We start from the raw sequence: 21,031 nt of genomic DNA, 5'->3' as shown, positions 1-21,031 counted from the left end.
GATTATTCAAGCCTGCATTATCTTACTTCTTTATCATTGCTACTCTCTTGTCACTTCACTTCACCCCTCCCTTGGGTGAATAAGACATTGAAGACCAAGCTCCATCCATTTTACTGTTTCTTAGCAATTTTTATAAAGGTCTGAGCTAAGAGAAGATATTATAGGAAGTATACATTATATATATATATATATATATATATATATATATATACACATATATATACACACACATATATATATAAAGGGGAAGAGAGGGAAAACATTCCATCAATATTTAAAATATATCATAGGGGTGCCTGGATGGCTCAATCGGTTAACTGGGTGACTCTTGATTTTGGCTCAAGTCATGATCTCACAGTTTGTGAGAAATCGGGCTTTGTGCTCACATTGTGGAGCCTGTTTGGGATTTTCTCTCTCTGCCTTTCTCTCTGCCCCTCCCATGTGCATGTGCTCTCTCTCTCTCTCAAAATAAATAAATAAACATTTTTTTAATTTTTAAATATATATTTTATAAATATATAAAATGTTTTTTTTTAATTTGACAGAGTATGATATATTTTTAATTATCCAAATTGCCCAAAAGAGCATCTCTATCAGTTATATGTTCAGCGGACTTTGGCACTTTTCTAAAAGAAGAAATAGAATCATTAGTTATTAGAGCATTGAATACAAAAGAATGTAGACTCTTTACTAAGTGAAGTTAACAACTAGGAGATTTTAAAGGATATATTGACATTCTCAGAGAGGAGTACAATCCTGGTTGTAATTCACAAGGCTCATGCACAGGAAGATTTGGGGTTCAAGTTTCCTAAAGCAGAAAGCAATTTCATTATTCCATCACCCCTTCAAATCCATTTCCTAAATTATCTTATTCTTGCTCCAGGATGAGATCTTGAGCAATGAGAAACTCCCGAAACACACAGGCCCTAGTGTTTTCTACTGAATTTTGATTTTAAAAGCCTTACAGAAAGTCTTTGATGGGCCCTGTAAAAAAAAAATATGTATACATTACACAATATCCCCAATGCTGGAAGTTGATTGGTGTGATGCTCCTGAGATAGAGCATCCTGCTGATATCTTAACTTCCTCTGGTATGGTTATTATTATTTGTTTGGCGGGGGGTGGATACTAAGCATGGATGTTTCTACCACTTTTGAACCTATGTCAAATTGAACCAATAGATGTCATTGTTCAGCCCCCTAGGAAGCCATTTGGGACAGAACCCATCAGCTTGCAAGTTGAACTTAGAGTCCTGTGCCCCACAGTTGGTGAAAGACTGATGAGCGGAGATCTGAGGATGCCATTCAACCTCTCCAAAAGACGCAGATCTAACCTTTTCCTAACTTCCAACTTAGAGCCTAAATGGGACTTCTCCACCCACCCGTGACCCTCCTGATGAGCCGGTGTCTGGAGCTACTGTCTCCTACCATGCACAGTTTGAGGACAGTCACGTGGTTAGTGTTCATTCAAAATCCTTCTTGTTGGGAGCTGTAAGAACTGGAGCTTCTGGAAGGAGAAATCTCTGGCTGCCAACCTCCCCCCCCCCCACCCCCCACCATCTCAAGTCTTGCCCCAAGTCCAAATTCATCTTTAGAACTCCTAATACCCTTCTGATTGTCCCTCCTTCCGGTAAATTCTCTCCTCACCGCAGATTTCCCCATTCCCACTGCCTGCCCAGTCCTGTCCTCCACTTTAGATTCAGAACCATAAGATGAGGGTTTGAGTCCTGCTGTGACATCCACCCTCTGATCTGGAGCAGATTATTTCAACTCTCTGGACCACAGTCACTTCATCTATAAAATGGGTAATATCATGCTTACCCACCATTCATGCTTCTTGTAGAAACAGTATGACACTGGATATGAAAGCACACTGTACATGGGGAGTGCCATCTAGTTATTGCGGTGCTAGGACACTTAACTTTTCTGAAACTTGCCCATCCATGAGAATGCAGCTATTGAATGACAAATTTCCTCAGGGTCTTATGCTAAATAAATGTATGCTTTGGTAACAATTGAAGTAATTATTGAACATCTATTAACCCAAGATAAGGCAGGATAAGAGATATGTATCATAGATTTAGCTAGCCTGAAGGACTATATCATTTTGGACAGAAAAAAAAAAAAAAACCAAGATGCAATTAATGATCAGAAAATAATAATATAAGAATATAAAACAATAGGATGCTGACTTATGTTTTTGATTTTTTTTTTGAGACAGAAAGAGAGAGAGAGAGAGAGAACATTAGTTGTGGAGGGGCAGAGAGACAGGGGGACAGAGGATCCAAAGCAGGCTCTGCTCACACCAGAGAACCCAGTGCGGGGTTTGAACTCACAAATGGTAAGATCATGACCTGAGCCAAAGTTGGACGCTTAACCAACTGAGACACCCTGGTGCCCTTGGAATGCTGACATACTTGGTTTTAGACAATAATATTTTAAAACAGAAGGCAAGGAAATAATTTTATAATCTGAGAAACTAACTAGATGGGCAGGTTAATGGGCAATGAGAACCACAGAGGGTTTTCTGTGCATGGAGGGCATAAGCAAGGATTTGGAGGCAAAAATGACCATAAAGTGTGTAAGGACTGGAAGATGTCTGCTTCATTGGAATAGAGTCTGTGATGGTGAGAAGTGAGAGCCACCATGGCTTGGTAAATGGGATCTTGTTCTGTAGGGCCTAAAATGCCTGGCAGAAGACTGGCTTTTGATGCATCATAGGTCAGCTTATTTCCTTCTGGACCCACTGATCAGAATTTGTATTATTCAAGTTTGACAATAAAACACTTGAGGGTAGGTGTTTCCGGTTCCTTTCAAAAACATGACTTACGTAGTTTCCTGAGGCAGAGTGAGAGAGGAAGTAGAAACCCCTAAATACATTGGTTGTTTGGGGACTCTTCACTCTTCCTCATACACTACAAACTCATTCTCAACTCTCCCCTTTGCACATGCTGTTCCCCCTACGTGTAGCATCTGTTCCCTTTCTTCCTAGTCTACTTATATTCCAGTTGACCTTCAGGCCCCTGCCCACAGTCCACATCCTTCGAAAGGTGAATCTGCCTCCTTCGCTAACCTACTTGAAAAAAGAGCCTCTCTTCACTCCTTAAAGTTCCCTGAGCAGTCCCTCATCATGCTTAATTTACTTCATTCTTCTGGTTTACCTACCTGTGTGCAGAATAACTGTTAGCCCTAAAGGAGAAAGGTAGAGGAACCAATGCATAGAAAAAGAGCACCCCTGGCAATGGGATCACTGTCATTACTCTGTGGAGGTGATGTTTCATCACTGGAGTAGGATCAAAGCAGGATGTAGCAATGTGACCATCACGAGTTTGTCTGCAGAACAACACTAACTGTACTACTTAAAATAATGACTGCAACATATAGGCATGATTCTACTTGTTCAAAGATCTGTCTTAGGGAATTTCTTTTTCAGTACTGAATAGGACTGAGTTACGTCACTGTGTAAATCCAATAAGGCTGTCTGGGTACTTGTTTTCCCATTTTACCTCCTATACTTGAAGACCGCCCATGACACATAGCTTCCCATTCCATCTTCCCACGTACTCAGAACCCTCATCCCCATATCTGCCATGCCCTGGGATAGGATCCTGCAAACAAAACCGATGGTTCTCGCCTGGCTGCACATCTGAATCACCTGTACACTTATTTTTGCTTTTTGATATGTTGGTTGCTGACTGCGTTCTAGTTGTTCCTTAAGTACTGTGGTCCACGGACAACTTCCAGAGACTGTGATAGCTACAATAAGATCATGTCCAAGAGAGTCCAATAGTATGCAGGGCCTACCAAATTTTGTAACCATGGAAACTTCTTTTCTGTCACAATACTGTCTTCTGGTATTGGCGTTCCGAGAGACAGCATACGCAGGGAAATGCTGCTGAAGTAAACCACGTTAAAGAATCGAGGATTAAAATAACACATCTGTGACGAGATTCTCAAAGTATATGGCAGGTGGAGAAACTTAGCTTTAAATTGAAATACAGGGGTGCCTGGGTGGCTCAATCGGTTAAGTGGCCGACTTCGGCTCAGGTCATGATCTTGCGGTCCTTGAGTTCGAGCCCCGCGTCGGGCTCTGTGCTGACGGCTCAGAGCCTGGAGCCTGCTTCCGATTCTGTGTCTCCCTCTCTCTCTGACCCTCCCCTGTTCTTGCTCTGTCTCTCTCTGTCTCAAAAATAAATAAACATTAAAAAAAATTTTTTTTAATAAAATAAATTGAAATACAGAAGTTTTTGGCTACTGTGGAAAAACCACATAACACTGTAAGTACTTATTTGAAGGCACTAAATATTTCAGGGAAGGTGTGAGAAGGTTACAAGAGAGATCTCCTGTCCAAAGGTGGAGAAAATATAAATGGCTTCTCAAGATCCCCCCCTGAATTTATGATTCTCTGAGAAGATATAAAGTAAACCTCTTGGAGTAAATTATATGTTATTATTCACATTATTCACAACAGCATGAGCCTTTAAGCAATAAAATATACTCTACTGCTCTCACATTTGCTAATTAATGGTCCTTTTGACCATGACTTATACTCGTTAAGACTGTTCTCATAACAGCCTTATTACTGAAAAATTTGAAAACATCCCCACTCCTCATCACTCATAAAAATGTTAAATATTTTGTGTTACTAAAATTCACCTGAAACAAAAAATCCTTTATGATTCCACAATAAAAACTAAAAGGTGGGGCACCTGGATGGCTCAGTTGGTTAAGTGGCAGATTTCAGCTCAGGTCATGATCTCATGGCTTGTGAGTTCGAGCCCCACGTCAGGCTCTGTGCTGTCAGCTCAGAGCCTGGAGCCTGCTTCAGATTCTGTGTCTCCCTTGCTCTCAACCCCTCCCCCTCTCACCCTCTGTCTCTGTCTCTCTCTCTCTCTCTCTTTTTCTCTTAAAAATAAATAAACATTAAAAAAAAATTTAACTAAAAGGTAACTTGAGGCATAGGCAGACCCAAGTCCTCACGTCCAAACTGAACGGACTTACAAAACAGCTATTTAACAGCTATGGAGAAGACAACAGCAAAGAGGCCCCTCCAATGAGGAGATAAACACAAATAAATTAGTATCAAGGATGACAGTGCAATTCTGTTGAAGCTTATTCAGTCTTACAATTAATTATCTTCAAAAAATGTGAGGCAATAGATTTTCCCTTCTGTCCGCTAAGGTTTCTCTGGGGTTGGGCAGGAGTTGGCAAAAAGCTTGGGCATGTGGATGGCTATTTATGCAAAGTGTTTTAAGAGTTCTCTGCCCAAAATGAGCTTCCCCACCTGCTTTTATCCTACTCTGGCCTCTGAAAGTTTTGCCATTTTTTTTACCTTACAGGATTATCAAATTTATTGCCAGATACACGTTATCTGAGAATAAAAAAGTTTAATCTATCGGCACCCGTGAAGATTAACATGAGGGAGTTTATGAAATTAGTTACTTGATACATTGCAACAGCCAATAGAGCTGAAATTAGGGGTGGTACGGCTCTCATCAATTACAGCCCAGAGAAAGGAGCTGGAAACAATACAATCTATGGGTACCTTTGAAAGAGCATGAAGATCATGAAATGTCCAAAAAGTTAACAAAGAGGCAACCAGGAGCTAGGAGAAGGATGTGAAAGAAAGATGAAACAGCGAAAGTTGAAACTCGAGGGGTAAATTTTTGTAGCGTTAAATAAAATGTATGCAAGGCAACACAATTCTTTTAAAAATTTAAAAGTCCTATGGATGGCTTCTATAGGTCTTTGTCAGGTGGGGGTTTGCCCATTTTTACTACTGACTCAAGGATTACCCACAATATGCCTGCAGGAGAAAGGGTCTGTGGCTAGATTCATTTTGACATCAACTCCAGAAATTTGTGCCACTCGTTAGGCTAGTGTTTCATGATGAGGTAGCAACAACACAGAACCAAACATCTCTGCCCCTCACCCCCAGCGATCGGCCATCATGGTACAGGAAGGAGATTACTAAGGACAAGGAAGTGGAGTTTTCCTTGGCTCTTTCTTCTACTGTCTCCTCTTGAGACAGTCTCCTCTCTACCTCACGCTCTGCCTCTCGATTGGACACAGGTATCTCGTGCCATGGCCCCTTTCCTTTCCTGTCAAATTCTTCTCTTAAAAACTGAAGTTGATCTATTTTGTTGACATAGTAGGAGGTTCACAATATATTTGGTAAAAAAAAAAAAAAGAAGAAAGAAAAGAAAAAAGAAACTATTGGAGAGCTATAAAACTTTTTATAAAGAAAAGTAGAGAAAGAAATATTTACAAAAATGTATGTCGAGAGATTCCATTTTTATTATGAATGGTGAGTAGAGCTATCCTGTAGAGTGATGTTAGGAGCAATTTTTCCTTTATTTTTTATGGGGGTGGGGGTACTTGATCCATCCATTTTCTAATTATGTAACATAGCTATGTTACTTTCATATTTATTGCCCATATTTTAAATAAAGGATTTGTGTCAGATTATTTACAACATCCAAGAAAATTTTATACTCATCCATGCATTCATTTGTAAAAATATTTAATGACCACAGATTATATGGCAGGCCCCTGTTGAGACCATGAGTTACTTCCCCTGGGGCTTTGCCATTTACAGTGTATCTAACAGGAGCTGAGATAGAGTTCTCTGCAAAGGACTCTACTCAGAGCTCTGAAATCCTACCACACAGGTAGCAGCTCAAATCCGTGCTCTTGATCTTGTGCCGGCGCTGCCTTGGCTGCGTGTCAGCCAAAGGCCAGAGCCCCAGGTGACTCTTTGGGGATTTTTCTCCCTAGTAATTGTGTCTCTTCTTGCTCACTGGATGTTCTGTAAATTCAATAAGCACAAGCCGTGCTCTTCATAATGATTTTTTTTTTCTGTGTCAGCAGCTACAGGTGCATAATGTGCATCGAGCAATAATAATACCCATACAAATACGTTGTAGAGCAAATCTATAATACAAATCTTTGGATTCTGGGTCTATATAAGGATATTGTATTTTTCTCTTCTACATTAAAAAGGAAGCTACAACACTCCACCAGGCAAAGTAGCAATTAAGAAACAAAATAAATAATTTGGGGGTTCAAAAACCCCAATCCAGGTCTCCAGAGAGGGAAACTTTATCCATTAGTTGGTGCTAATGAGATCCTTGCCCTCTCTACAGGGGAACTGTTCACAACCACAAAGAAAACTTTTGATCAGCTGAAGTTAGCTGTCAAACAGAAATGCACATACACTATTCGGGTTTTTCCACCATAGTTAAATATGATGCTAGAGAAGAAAATAAAACAGCTCAAATTTTTTCAACCCGCTTAACTAGAAATACAGCAAGAAACATGGGAAGGGAGGGAGGGAGGCAAAAAGGAAGGAGAAAAAAATATTGTTCCTCTACAGAAACAAGCCAGCAAGAGAGCAATCAATTCAACTCAATATCTTCTAAGTCAAGTAAAAAATGGGCAGAGTTGTCTGCTCAGAATAATAGCCACCGAGTCAATTTATTCCTAAGTAGTTCAGCTTGAAGCAAATTGGCAAGTCTCGGGTAATGGGAAAATTGTGAGCCATAGAAAAGTCTGCTTTAATATTATCTTACATTGTTCATATTAATTCCTTTAAGTATCAACCGTCATGGAACTCCTTAATACAACCATATCTCCTCTTCTGAATTGCTGAGTAATAAGTTTCACATTAATTTACTCCCACATTCTCTCCAACCCAGTCACTTCCCCCAGGTAAAAGGGACGAGGCCCGAATTTCATATAATGATGACTCTTTGAATTGCCAGCCCGTGACACTTTTCATTCACAGAACAAGAGGCCCCTCCAGCTCAAGTTCCAGATAATGTTGTAGGCTGTGGCCTGGGGTGCATTCTCTTCCTCTCCCAGGGGACCCACTACACCCACCAGCCCCTCCTAAGGAAGCAACCCAACAGCCCAAACATCTGCAGATAATCAAGGTAGCACCTGGCCTCAAAATTGTAAACCCGAGAAATGAAACTAGAAGTTCAGGGTTACTGTCAGCATCGTTACAGAACACCAGACGTGCACATCCTGATCGGGCTGGGAAAACTTTGCACCCTCACTGGGGACATGGTATTTCCCCCTCCAGACCTCAGATTTTAGTGTGAAAAGGACACTTAGATGAAATAAAGGAATGTTTACAAAAGGGTCGGAAATTCCCTTCTCACTTCTCAAATTCTAACACTCCAGCCCTGAGCTCACACATCTCTACACACCATGTTAGCTGTGATTTGCAGTCATGAAGTTGCCCTCAGTAATTATGACGGCCAACGTGAAGCATATGCAGAATGTAAGCAGTCCCATCCATGCATTCCTTCTCAAAGAGAAATAAACCGTACCACACAAGGTTTAAAAAAAAAAAAAAAAAATACCGGGAGGAACAAGTAGATGAGAAGACACAGTTTTTGGCAAGAAATTCAGAGTAATTTGGGACAGATCAGAACCTGCAGTTTTACAGTTTCTCACTATTCTGCTGCTCGGTGCCTGCCTTGTTTTATTCCTGATCTGAAATTGGGTTTCTGAGATATCTTCCAAGCATAAAGCTGATAGGCATTACTTGGTAGATTTCGGCCTAAACTCAACAGGAGAAAAAAAGTCCAATTAACGTCATCAATTACACAGTGGTATTCAGAAGAAAGATTCAGATGGAAGGACTGTTACTTGCTCCCCGTCCTTACAGACACAGAGAAAAAGGGGAGGAGGGGGGATTCCATTGTGTCTGTTCCCTGTGAATCATGCCTCACCTATCCTCATAATTCCCTTCAACCGACCATTCGATTCAAGGTCCTATTCTTCCAAACAGGAAATGATAGAATCTGTTGTTTCTTAGCTGTTTCATCTCCTGGTTAAAACTCACCAATTGAAGGGACTGCCAAAAAGAAGTTTCTCTCCCTGGGCTTCTCCGGCTGGGTTTGCTCAGATCTTGCGATGTCTTCTTACTGGTTCTTTCCAAAGCAACCTCTATCACCGGGCACTTCAGCTGCTTTTAAATGTTGTCAAGTGAAAGGTATTCATTTTCTAGACTTTCCTACTCTCTCCACCCCTCTGCTGAAAGGACCAATCATATCTTTGGAAAAAATAATCTCATCTTATTGAATTATGAGGAGAGATGCAATTTTTGGAAGCTTCACTTTTTGGTGATTAAAAAACCTGCCGCAGCTACCTGGCCCTTATATTGATCAGAAACTAGAATAGCACTGTTTGCTGACCGTGCTTTATTTATTTATTTTTTTTAAGTTTATTTATTTTTGAGACAGAGAGAGACAGAGCATGAATGGGGGAGGGGCAGAGAGAGAGGGATACACAGAATCGGAAGCAGGCTCCAGGCTCCAACCATCAGCCCAGAGCCCGACGCGGGGCTCGAACCCACGGACCGAGAGATCATGACCTGAGCTGAAGTCGGACACTTAACCGACCGAGCCACCCAGGCGCCCCTCTGACCGTGCTTTAAAACATCATATACTCGCTCCTGCTCTTCAGTTTTAAACATCTCAGATTCATCTTTTAAAAATCAAGAATTAAATTCTAAAGCTTGTGTTAATTGTTTGTCTTCTTAGGTCCTTTTTTGTTTTAATCAAAACGTACTGTCTTTGATTACCTAATATAGTTGCTTGAGAAAGACCACGAAAATAGGAAAAGAGAAACTCACACATCATCTCGTACTGACACACTGTGTCCTGACCTGGGTTATAGCCCTAATGGTATATGTCTGGATTGAAAACGAGGCATTGGCTTTTTGACATTAAGCAGCCACGGGATCTTATGTCTAGCGCTGAACGAGTTCGCTCACTCCCATAAGTGGCACCGCGTTTAGCGTTTGCCATGCATTGCTCCATACGACACCGCAACAGTGCTCTGAGGAAGGTTTTGTTGGTATCACTTTTGTTGTCAATGAGACTACTGAGGTGCAGAGATATTCAGCACCTCCACAAAGTCCTATCGTTCAGCTCCTAGTAGAATCTCGTTAAAGCTTGGCTAAATCAATGAAGCCCTTAACTACACATACCATCGCTTCAAATAAGTTTTCACGGAGAAAAGTGGGAAATTCTGTTAAAGAAACAAAATGTAACATGTCAATAAACACAATCATTTTAGGCAAGCCTTCTCAAAGATAAGATGATTTCAGACCAGGTCCCAAAAAGAAATATTCCCAGATTTTCCAATATAATCTGTTTTTTTTTTTTGGGGGGGGGGGGTATTTATTTATTTATTTTAGAAAGAGAGAAAGAATATAAGCGTGTGAGTTGGGGAGGGGTAGGGGGAGGGCAAGAGAGAGCGAGAGCGAAAGCGAGAGCGAGAGCGAGAGCGAGAGCGAGAGAGAATCTTAAGCAGGCTCCACACCCAACACAGAAACTGACACAGAGCTCGATCTCACGACACTTGAGATCATGACCTGAGCCAAAATCAAAACTCAGGTGCTTAACCTACTGAGCCACCCAGTTGTCCTCAATATAATCTGTTTTAAATATCCTCTCAACACTATAATTGTGCCTTTCCAATCATATGTTCTCATTTTTTTTTTAACTTTATTGAGGTATAGCTGACATACAAAATTCTAAGATATTTAAAGTGGACATCATGGTGATTTCATATGCATAGTGAAAACATTCCCCTTCACTGAGTTAATCAACATTTCCATCACCTTACACACACACACAAATATATATATATATATATATATATATATATATATATATATATATTTGCTAAGAGAATAGCAAATAAATATATTTGCTAAGAGAATAGAACCTCAATGGTCTCACAAAAAAAATATATGTATATGCATATATACGTATATATATACATATATACATATGCATATATACATATATTTTTTTTTTTTGAGAGACCATTGAGGTTCTATTCTCTTAGCAAATTTCAACTGTCTACTACATTGGTATCAACTAATGTTTTACATTAGATCCTCAGGCATTATTCATCTCATAGCTGAAAATTTGTACCTTTTGCCAACCTCTTCCTATTTCTCCCAACACCCAGCCCTGGCAACCACTTTTTTAATCTCTGTTTCTATGAGTTTTGTTTTGCTTTTTTTTTTTTTAGATTCCACATATAAGTGATACCATCAGTATTTCTCTTTGCCTGGTTTATTTCATTTAGCATAATGCCCTCAAGATACATCCATGTTGTCACAAAAGCATTTCTTTCTTTCTCAAGGCTGAATAATATTCCATTACATACACACACACATGGTATGTGTATACCATATATATACACATACACATACACTTATATGTGTGTGCATGTGTGTGTGTGTGTGTGTATAGATAGATAGATTGATTGATAGATAGATAGATGTCACATCTTGATCTGTTCATCCCTTGATGGACACTTCACCTGCTTCCATATCTTGGCTATCCATATGATCCCATTTTTTCAAAGACTCTTGTAGGTCATGCTTCAATTCATCTCCCATTCACCCACTTATGCTTCACCTGGAGCTAAGATACCTAGCTTTCAAAAGCCTGGTCTTAGAGGACAAATTTGTCTTTCTTGGAATACGTGATTTTTTTTTTTATTTATTTAAAAGTCATTATGTCTCTGGGGAGCCTGGGTGGCTCAGTTGGTTAAGCGTCTGACTTGGGCTCAGGTCATGTGAGTTAGAGCCTCACATGGGGCTCCGCACTAACAGCACAGAACCTTCTTCTGATCCTCTGTCTCCCTCTCTCTTCCCCTCCCGCTTTCTCTCTCTCTCTCTCTCTCTCTTTCTCTCCCCAAAAAAAAAAAAAAAAATCATTTAAAATCATTCCTCTCAGGGTGCCTGTGTGGTTCAGTCGGTTAAGTGTCCAACTTCAGTACAGGTCATGATCTCAATGGTTCCTGAGTTCAAGCCCCGTGTGGGGCTCTGTGCTGACAGCTCAGAGCCTGGAGCTTGCTTCAGGTTCTGGGTCTCCTTCTCTCTCCGTCCCTCCCCTGCTCATGGTCTGTCTCTGTCTCTCAAAAATAAATAAATGTTAAAAAAAAAAACTTAAAAGCATTCCTCTCTTTCATTGTCTCCCTGTTTCTCTGCCTCTATTTCTAAAACAAAACACATAAAAAAGTCATTATGTCTCTCCAAAGAATGATGTTGGAATGAGAATAATGAAAAGATGTTTAAATGATGGGGGGGCGTGGGGGGGATAGGTACAGAACAGCACAAAGAACATTGCCTTCCCCGATTAGTCTGCAGATGCTCTGCTAATGCTAAACTACTATGCCTTGCGTATAAATTCAGGCTCAGCAAAAAATGAAATCTCTGACCATAGATTCAGCAGATCCAAGTTCCAGGGTTATAGTCTATCTGACAAGTTAACTAATGGTTACAGAAAGTCAGAGTTAAGTGTCCAAGGAGAGGCCCAAATATCGGAATTCCAAGGAAGAAGACACCAATTGTTTGGAAGATGTTGACGTCATCTATGCAATATAATAGTGTCCATACGACAAAAAGGGTAAGATTCTCTCTTTAAAAGAAAATAATATCAGTTTCTCCACTTTGAGCCCAGGATATATGCTGGGTGCTCAGGATACAACTGTAAAAAAAGACAAAGTTTATTCCTGCCTGCACAGAGCTTCCATTTTAATGGACATGCAAGGTCACTACACAATTTTTTTTCTCCGAGTTTTTATTTAAGTTGCAGTTAGTGGGGGAAGGGGGGGGGGGTAACTCAGTTAAGTGTGCTGACTCTCAATTTCAGCTTAGGTCATGATCTCACAGTCTGTGAGTACGAGCCCCACTTTGGGCTGTGTGCTAACAGCATGAAGCCTTCTTGTGATTCTCTCTCTCTGTCTCTCTCTGCCCCTCCCCTGCTAGCGCCCTCACTCTCTTTCTCTAAAAATAAAGAAATAAACTTTTTAAAAAATTAAAAAATAGTAATAAAAATTAAATTCCAGTTAGTTAACATACAACGTAATATTACATGTAGAATTTAGTGATTCATCACTTACATAGAACACCCAGTACTCATCACAAGTGCCCTCCTTAATCCCTATCACCTATTTAACCCATCCCCCACCCACCTCCCCTCTGGTAACCCTTAGTTTTTTCCTCTATAGTTAAGAATCTGTTTCCTGGTTTGCCTCTCTTGGTGTTTCTTTCCTCATGTTCCTCTGTTTTATTTCTTAAATTCCACAAATGGGTGAAATCATACGCCATTTGTGTCTCTGATTGACTTATTTTGCTTAGCACTATACTTTCTAGCTCCTTCCACGTCTTTGAAAATGTAAGATTTCATTCTTTTTAATGGATGCATAATAGCCTACTGTATATATATATATATATATATATATATATATATATACACCACATCTTCTTTATCCATTCGTCAGTCAATGGATATTTGGGCTCTTTCCATACTTTGGCTATTGTTGATAATACTGCTATTAACATGGGGATGCACATACCCCTTTGAATCAGTATTTTCGTATTCTACTACACAAAAATTTTTAATTACAATGGGAGAAGTACCTACCCAACAACCATTAATAGGAATTTAAAATGTCTCCAAAATCTTGTGGCAGCGAATCTCTATTTCTGAAATAAATAGGCTAAGGGAAGTGAGAGGGTATGCTTCCGAAGGGTACTGAGGTTGGTAAAAGCATTAAACCCAGCACAAAGTTCCCTTTATCAGATCAAGCACCCTCGTTGGGACCTCCAGTATCCACCCAAGACAAGAACATGTACAGTGTGCATCTACACATCTCAGGGTCTCAGTCAAAAGTATCCCAATGCCACCACCAAGACAAGAGTTTCCAACATCTGGTCTGCTAAACTGTGATCCCCTGTTACAAATTCCCTAATAATCTCGAACTTCTCCTTTGTAAACCTGGCAACTACCTTTTTCATGTGTGTCTCTTGTACCTGACAGGAAAATTCATGAGAACACAGACTATGTCTCTTGATCATTGACAGTGTTCTCAAGGCCACACATAGTAACAGAAACATACTCTGTAGGCATTCAGTAAATATTTGTTGGATGGTGAAAAGGGGGAAGGAGAAGAGTTCTGCGTTAGAATTAGAACAAGAGGTAAGGCACCAGGATGACATTGCCGAGATCCTCTGCAGTGAAAGATCCTCTCCAGTGTTCACCTGTCCCCTCATGAAAAAAAAGAAAGAGTAGGAATCTGAGTTTACTTTTATCTCTTCTCTCTTGCTTCTAAATTCTTCAGATGATTAGTCATGGTGCTATTTTTCTGATCCTTCAATACAGCTTTTTATTTATAAGCTCTGTGTTTAGCCTCGGGCTCCAGAGTTTGATAAAGGAAGATATTCTTGTTTGTTCATTTTTCCTTAATCTCCTCTGACTGTCATTTTGACTCACCACCAACACTCAAGCAGATGGTTGCAAGTTAATGCTGCATCCCTGGAATTAAACACATTAACTTGGGCATCAAGAAAGATGTAGAATTCTTCCTCTATTTAGATAAGGAAAGCAATCACTGTAAAAATCCATCTCAATAAATGTTCCTTTCATACAGAAATTAAAAAAAACAACAACTATGCAACAACTAAACGGAGGTAATCCAACTAGTCGCTTGAACTACAATAAATAATATATCTAACAAAATTTTATTTTCACAATGTTAGCCTGGATTCAGTTTCTGGAACCATGGTTTTGAAGGATTCCTTCCATCTTAGCTGTGAAAAAACTTGAATTTATCTAAATCATTTCAAGGGATGTAATAATCATTTCAGATATCCCTGCCCCATAACAAATTACTTGATAAATAAAGTAGTACAACATTTAAGTCTTATGATAGTTACCTATTTTTCATTTTTTAATATTCATTTATTTAGAGAGAGAGAGAACTAGGGAGGGACAGAGAGGGAGGGAGAGAGAGAGAATCCCAAGCAGTCTCCACACTGTCAATGGAGAGCCCGATGCAGGGTTCAATCTCAGGAACCATGAAATCATGACCTGAGCGGAGATCAAGAATTGGACGCTTAAACGACTAAGCCACCCAGGCACCCCATAGTTAACTATTTTTCAATTTTTATTATTTCCTCTTCAGAAATAATAACCTTCCTTTCTGTGGCTGGAAGGTTCATGTCACAGACATCTTCAAGGATTTCCCTCTCACCTCCCATGAGACTATAAGATTCCTATGTCACTCCAGCCAATGACACGTTTATGATGTGTCCTTCCCTGGCACTACTTTCTGCCTTGAGAGTTTCCACGTGTGACCCAGGGAGGAAGAATCCAGGCTCCCTGAGTTGAAGAGATGGAATTGGTAGGTTAAAAAGCAGGAAAACACCATCTCCAATGAGGAGGTAAATCAACCAATCAAAACTGACCCAGATCTGAGACAGATGTTAGAATTTAGCTGACCAGGACACTAAAACAGTTAGTATGACTGGGTCCATATGTATGAAATATATATCTATATTCGAAGGTTAGCTAGAGGCATGGAAAACATAAAATACAAAAATATCTCTTACCAAACTTCTAAAAATGAAAGCTACAATGACTGAGATTAAAAAAATAAACAAACAAAAAACTCTGGTTCAGAGTAACAGTGCATTAGACAAACTAGATCAGAAAAGACAGGTGAATTTGAAGAAAAAGCAATAGAAACTCAAAATAAGTCATATAGAAAAAAAGAATTTTGAAAAAATTCAAAGTCAATAGGCTGTAGGACAACTTCAAATGGCCTAATATATGTGTAATTGGAGTTGCTTCGGCAAGAAAATGTTCCAAAACATAGCAACTGATTTTTTTTTTTAATTTGAGTGAAACTCTAAACTCATAGAGCCAAGAAGTTCAACAAACTCCAAGTATAAGACACACGAAGAAATACTACATCAAAGCAATCACAAGTGATTTCCTTAAAGCCAGTGATTGTGAGAAAATTTTAGAAGCAGACAGGGAAATAGGGCATGTTGTACACAGAAGAACAAAGATAGGATAATAGGAAATTTCTCACTAGAAACAAATGCAAGAGCAAAAACAGTGGAACAGAGTGTTCAAAGTAGTAAGGGGAGACGGATAGTATTTACCCAGAGTTCTATGACCAGAGAAAATGCATTTCAAAAGCAAAGGCAAATAAAGACATTTTGAAACATAACAAAAGCTGAAAGAATTCAGCAGCAGACCCACACTACAAAAAATGTTCAAGGAAATCTTTAAGGTAGAAGGAAAATGCCAGATTGAAATACGAGCCTACAAAGGAATGAAGAACAACAGAAATATAATTATAGCATAAATGTATGATACTTTTCTTATTATTTAAATCCCCTAAACATTTAATTGCTTAAGCAAAAATAATAAAAATGTACTATAGGATGTATAGCATATGTAAAAGTAAAGTGTATGACAACGTCACAAAGAACAGGAATGAAGAAATAGAAGTATAATATTGTAGGGTTCTTACACCATATGTGAAGTGTCTATCACTTGAAGGTAGACTATGACCAGTTAAAGATGTATATAATAATTCTTAAAGCAACCACCAAAATAACAAAACGAAGAGTTGCAGCTAATAAACCAACAAAGGAAATAAGAAGATACCATAAAAGTAGAAGAGGAAAGGAGGGACAGAGATTAGATGGTGTCTTAGTAAATGTTCTCCAGAGAAACCGAACCAATAGGGTCTATGTGTGTGTGTGTGTGTGTGTGTGTGTGAGAAGGAAAGACAGATTTATTTTTAGAAATTCACTCACATGATTCTGGAGGCTAAGCAGTCCCAAGAACTCCAGTAGGCAGGCTGGGGAACCAGAAGAGTGAATGATATAGTTCCAGTGCGAGCCTGAAGACCTGAGAGCCAGGGGAGCTGATGTTGCAAGTTTCAGTCCGAGTCCAAAGGCAGGAGAAGATTGAAGTCCCAGCCTGAAGACATGCCATCTTCCTCTACTGCAGGAGGACCTTTGTGATCTATTCAAGTCTTCAATTAATTGGATGGAGCCTATCTGCATCAGGGAGGGCAATCTGCTTTACTCAATATACAGATTCAAAGGTTGATCTCATCCAGAAATACCCTCGTAGACACACCCAGAATAATGTTTACCCAGATATGTGGTACTCTGTGGCCCAGTCAAGTTGACATTAGCCATCACAGATGGGACAGGTACAAAACAAATAATAAGATGAGAGATATAAACTTAATCATGTCAATAACCACATTCAGTGTAAATGGTCTAAACACCTAAATTGAAAGTCAAATATTGTCTGATTGGATAATAAAGCAAAAGCTAACTATTTTTTGCCTACATGAAATGTACTTTAAATATAAAGACATAAATAGGTTAAAAAATTAAAGGTCAAAAAGATATATCATGCCAACCAATCAAAAGAAAGCTATTGTGCTTATATTAATATCAGAAAAAGTAAATGTCAGAGCAAAGAAACTTACAAGGAATGAAGGTCATTTCATAATGATAAAGGGTTGAATTCATCAAAAGTACATAAACACATAATCGATGAAGAAGTTTCTCAAATCAGTGACTTACATTTCTATCTTAAGAAACTAGGATGAAACAAGCAAATATAAACAGAAGAAAGGAAGTAATAATAAACATGAGAATCAGTGAAATAGAAAATAGAAAAACCATGGAGAAAAAACAATAAAACCAGCAATGGCCATTAAAATTATCCCTGAGGGGCGCCTAGGTGGCTCGGTCGGTTAAGCGTCCAACTTCCGCTCAGGTCATGATCTCACAGACCGTGAGTTCGAGCCCCGCATCAGGCTCTGGGCTGATGGCTCAGAGCCTGGAGCCTGCTTCTGATTCTGTGTCTCCCTCTCTGTCTGCCCCTCCCCTGTTCATGCTCTGTCTCTCTCTGTCTCAAAAATAAACGTAAAAAAAAAAATAAATAAAATGTTTCCTGAAAGAACAGTCCATGGAATTGTGTATCCAATGGCATTTGCCTCACTGAATGATTGAACAGTGGGAGGAAGAAATTTATAATTATGAAGGCTTAGCTCAGTGATTTAAAACTTTAACTGAACATTAGAATCCCTTGTCAAGCTTGTTAAAATGCTTGTACCTGGGTCCCACTGGGGACTCTAATTCAGGTCTCATTATGCATACTTAAAGCACCCCTTGTGACTCTTATGAACACACATCTCATGAAGTAATGAGATAGAGTTCTCCCAAAGCAAACAATTCCCCAGAAATGAATATGTGTAAGCAGTAACAAAACATCAAAAGAGTAGGAAATGGAAAGAGCGTTAGACCCTTCACATCACAACATGCCCCAAGTCATAACATAAGATGCTATTCATGACTTCCAACAGGAGAACCCAGTGCCCTCCAGGTAATTGCTTAAAACATGATGTGATAGAATATGAAACACAACTAACCATGAAATCATCTACATACGTTATGAAATATCAGTAAGGGCCTGCATGTTCTAAAATAATGAGAACAAAACAAATTTCTTATCAAAAGAAATAAAGCTCAAACAGTACCTCACGGAGAAATTTATCACAACTACCCAAAGAAAATTTCTTTCACCTGATGAGTATGACTAAGATGATAGTTAAAGAATAATGGTGATGATGGTAATAATTCTCACTGGTGTTCTTAAGATTTTATTTTTAAGTAATCTCTACACCCAACGTGCAGCTTAAACTTTCAACCCTGAGATCAAGAGTCACATACTCTGTCAGCTGACCCAGCCAGGCACCCCAATAAGTCCTACTGTTTATTGAGTGGCTGCCCTATGCCCAACCTATACCTGTGTGAGTGTATGCACATGTATGTAGGAGGGGAGAGAAGGACTATTATTTGCCTAATAGTGGCGTTTGCCTTGTGAGTATGAGGAAAGAAACAGTCCCAAAAGCTAAGTTCACAAGCATTTTCCACCCTAGATCAACAAGCCAATTACGTCCATCACAACCATATTTTAGGTTGTTAAACGTTATTATTGCTTGCTTGAACCACATAAAATTCCATGAACTGTCCTGGGTTATCAGTTTAAGTCCCAACAGGGAGGTGGGGTAGGGCTGTTCCATCCAACAATCCAAAGAGGAGCTTCTAAAAGCATTCAGAGAAGATGAAGCAAGGGTGGCCGGCACCCCAGCCACCAGTCTTGATTCTGTACAGCTTCCTGCCCAAGTGAAGCAGCCAGGAACATGGAGTCCAAATGGGCTGACATGTTACTGGGCACACTCATGACTTCCAGTGCAAGTTCCCAGCACATGTGGGAATATGCCGAGTGTGGTGAATAGACGAAACATGAAGCCTGTCAGATAAAACAATTTTTTTTTTAACTTGAAAAAGAGCTGTGTGGGTGTGTGTTTTGAAGGGAATTTTTAGAAGTTCTCGTGGAATTGGCTCTCTAGAGATTTGTAAGGAGCAAAGTGTAGAAGTACTTCCCTTCACAGAAACTTTCAAAGAGGAAAAAAAGGGAGTGAAGTAAATATTTTTTTAAGACATAGTTATTTTAGTAGCAACCGAAGTTTCCATTCAGGCATGATTGGAGAATCCCTCAGGCGATACTTCTACTCAATGAAAAAACGCTATCACAGGGGTGCCTGGGTGGCTCAGTCGGTTAAGCACCAACCCTTGACTTTTCGGCTCAGGTCATGACCTCACAGCTTGTGAGACTAAACCCCACATTGGGTTCCGCACTGACAGCACAGAGCCTGCTTGGGATTCTCTCTCTCCCCCCCTCTCTCTGCCCCTCCCCTGCTCTCTCTCTCTTCTCTCTCTCTCTCAATAAGTAAATAAATATTTTTTTAGTGTTATCACATAATGACAGAATTTTTTAAATCTATCAACTCTCAAAATTTATTTTTTTCTTCTTTTTTTTAAATAATTTTTTAACGTTTATTCATTTTTGAGAGGCAGAGAGAGACAGAGCATGAACGGGGAAGGGGCAGAGAGAGGGAGACACAGAATCTGAAACAGGCTCCAGGCTCTGAGCTGTCAGCACAGAGCCCGACGCGGGGCTCGAACTCACAAACTAAGAGATCCTGACCTGAGCCGAAGTCAGACGCTCAACCGGCTGAGCCACCCAGGCACCCCGAAATTTATTTAAACCTCAAACTTCCCAACTTCTCTCTTGTCAATCAGGGACATAGCTATGACAGCCAGTCAGCTAATAACAGTGGGTGTCATGAACCTCGACATAATGACTTCTAAACAATAGATTTTATTTACAAATTTTATATAAACTATTACTGCTGTTCATCATATATCTTCCACACCAAGTGAAATGCAAACATTTTTTGCTTATTCCTGTTTTCTAGTTATATTCTCTATATTGACTATAATTTTGTAACAATGTATAACATGAAGAATAAAATATAAAATAAGAATAATCAAGAAAAGTCTCTACATTCATACATATTGATGTGGGCGTGTGCATCACAAAACCTCTTCAATCAGATCTGTGTATCTTTTTACTCTTACTTTAGACAATTCTAACAAGCTTAGCTGTCTGGCTCCCTTGATTGCAAGACATCAAAAGTACAGAGATAGCATAATGTCCTCAAAGTCCATCCATGTTACAGCATATGACAGATTTTTCTTCTTTTTTGAGGCTGAATAATACCCCATTGTATGCAGATACCACATTCTCTTTATTCACTCATGTGTTGATGGACATTTACATTGTTCCCAACTCTTGACTATTGTGAATAGTGCTGCAATAAACAATGGAGTGCAAACATCTTTTTGAGATCCTATTTTCAATTGTTTTGGATAAATACTCAGACATGGGATTTCTGGGTCGTACGGTAGATAAGGACAACTACTGCCCAATCACTTATATGAGGCTCTGAAGTAGTCAACTCATAAAAGCAGAAAGTACAATCGTGGTGGCCAGGGGGGCTGCTGGGAGGTGAAAACGAGGAGTTGCTGTTCAATGCAGATAGTCTTTAAGTCATGCAAGATGAAAAAGTTCTAGAGATTTGCTGTACAATAATGCGCATTTAGTGTATAATACTATCTTGTATGCTTAAAATGTTAAGAGGGTAATCTTATGTTATGTGTTTTTACCACAATAAAAAAGAGTACAGAGGAAAACTAGAGACCCCAGAAACAGAAGCGGTTGCAACAGCTACTTTGGAAGACAAGTTCGTGGTTTCCTACAAAACTG

Source organism: Panthera onca, chromosome B2, assembly GCF_046562875.1.
Source record: "Panthera onca isolate mPanOnc1 chromosome B2, mPanOnc1 haplotype 2, whole genome shotgun sequence".
Classification (NCBI taxonomy): Eukaryota; Metazoa; Chordata; class Mammalia; order Carnivora; family Felidae; genus Panthera; species Panthera onca.
Note: the sequence above shows the minus strand (reverse complement) of the source record.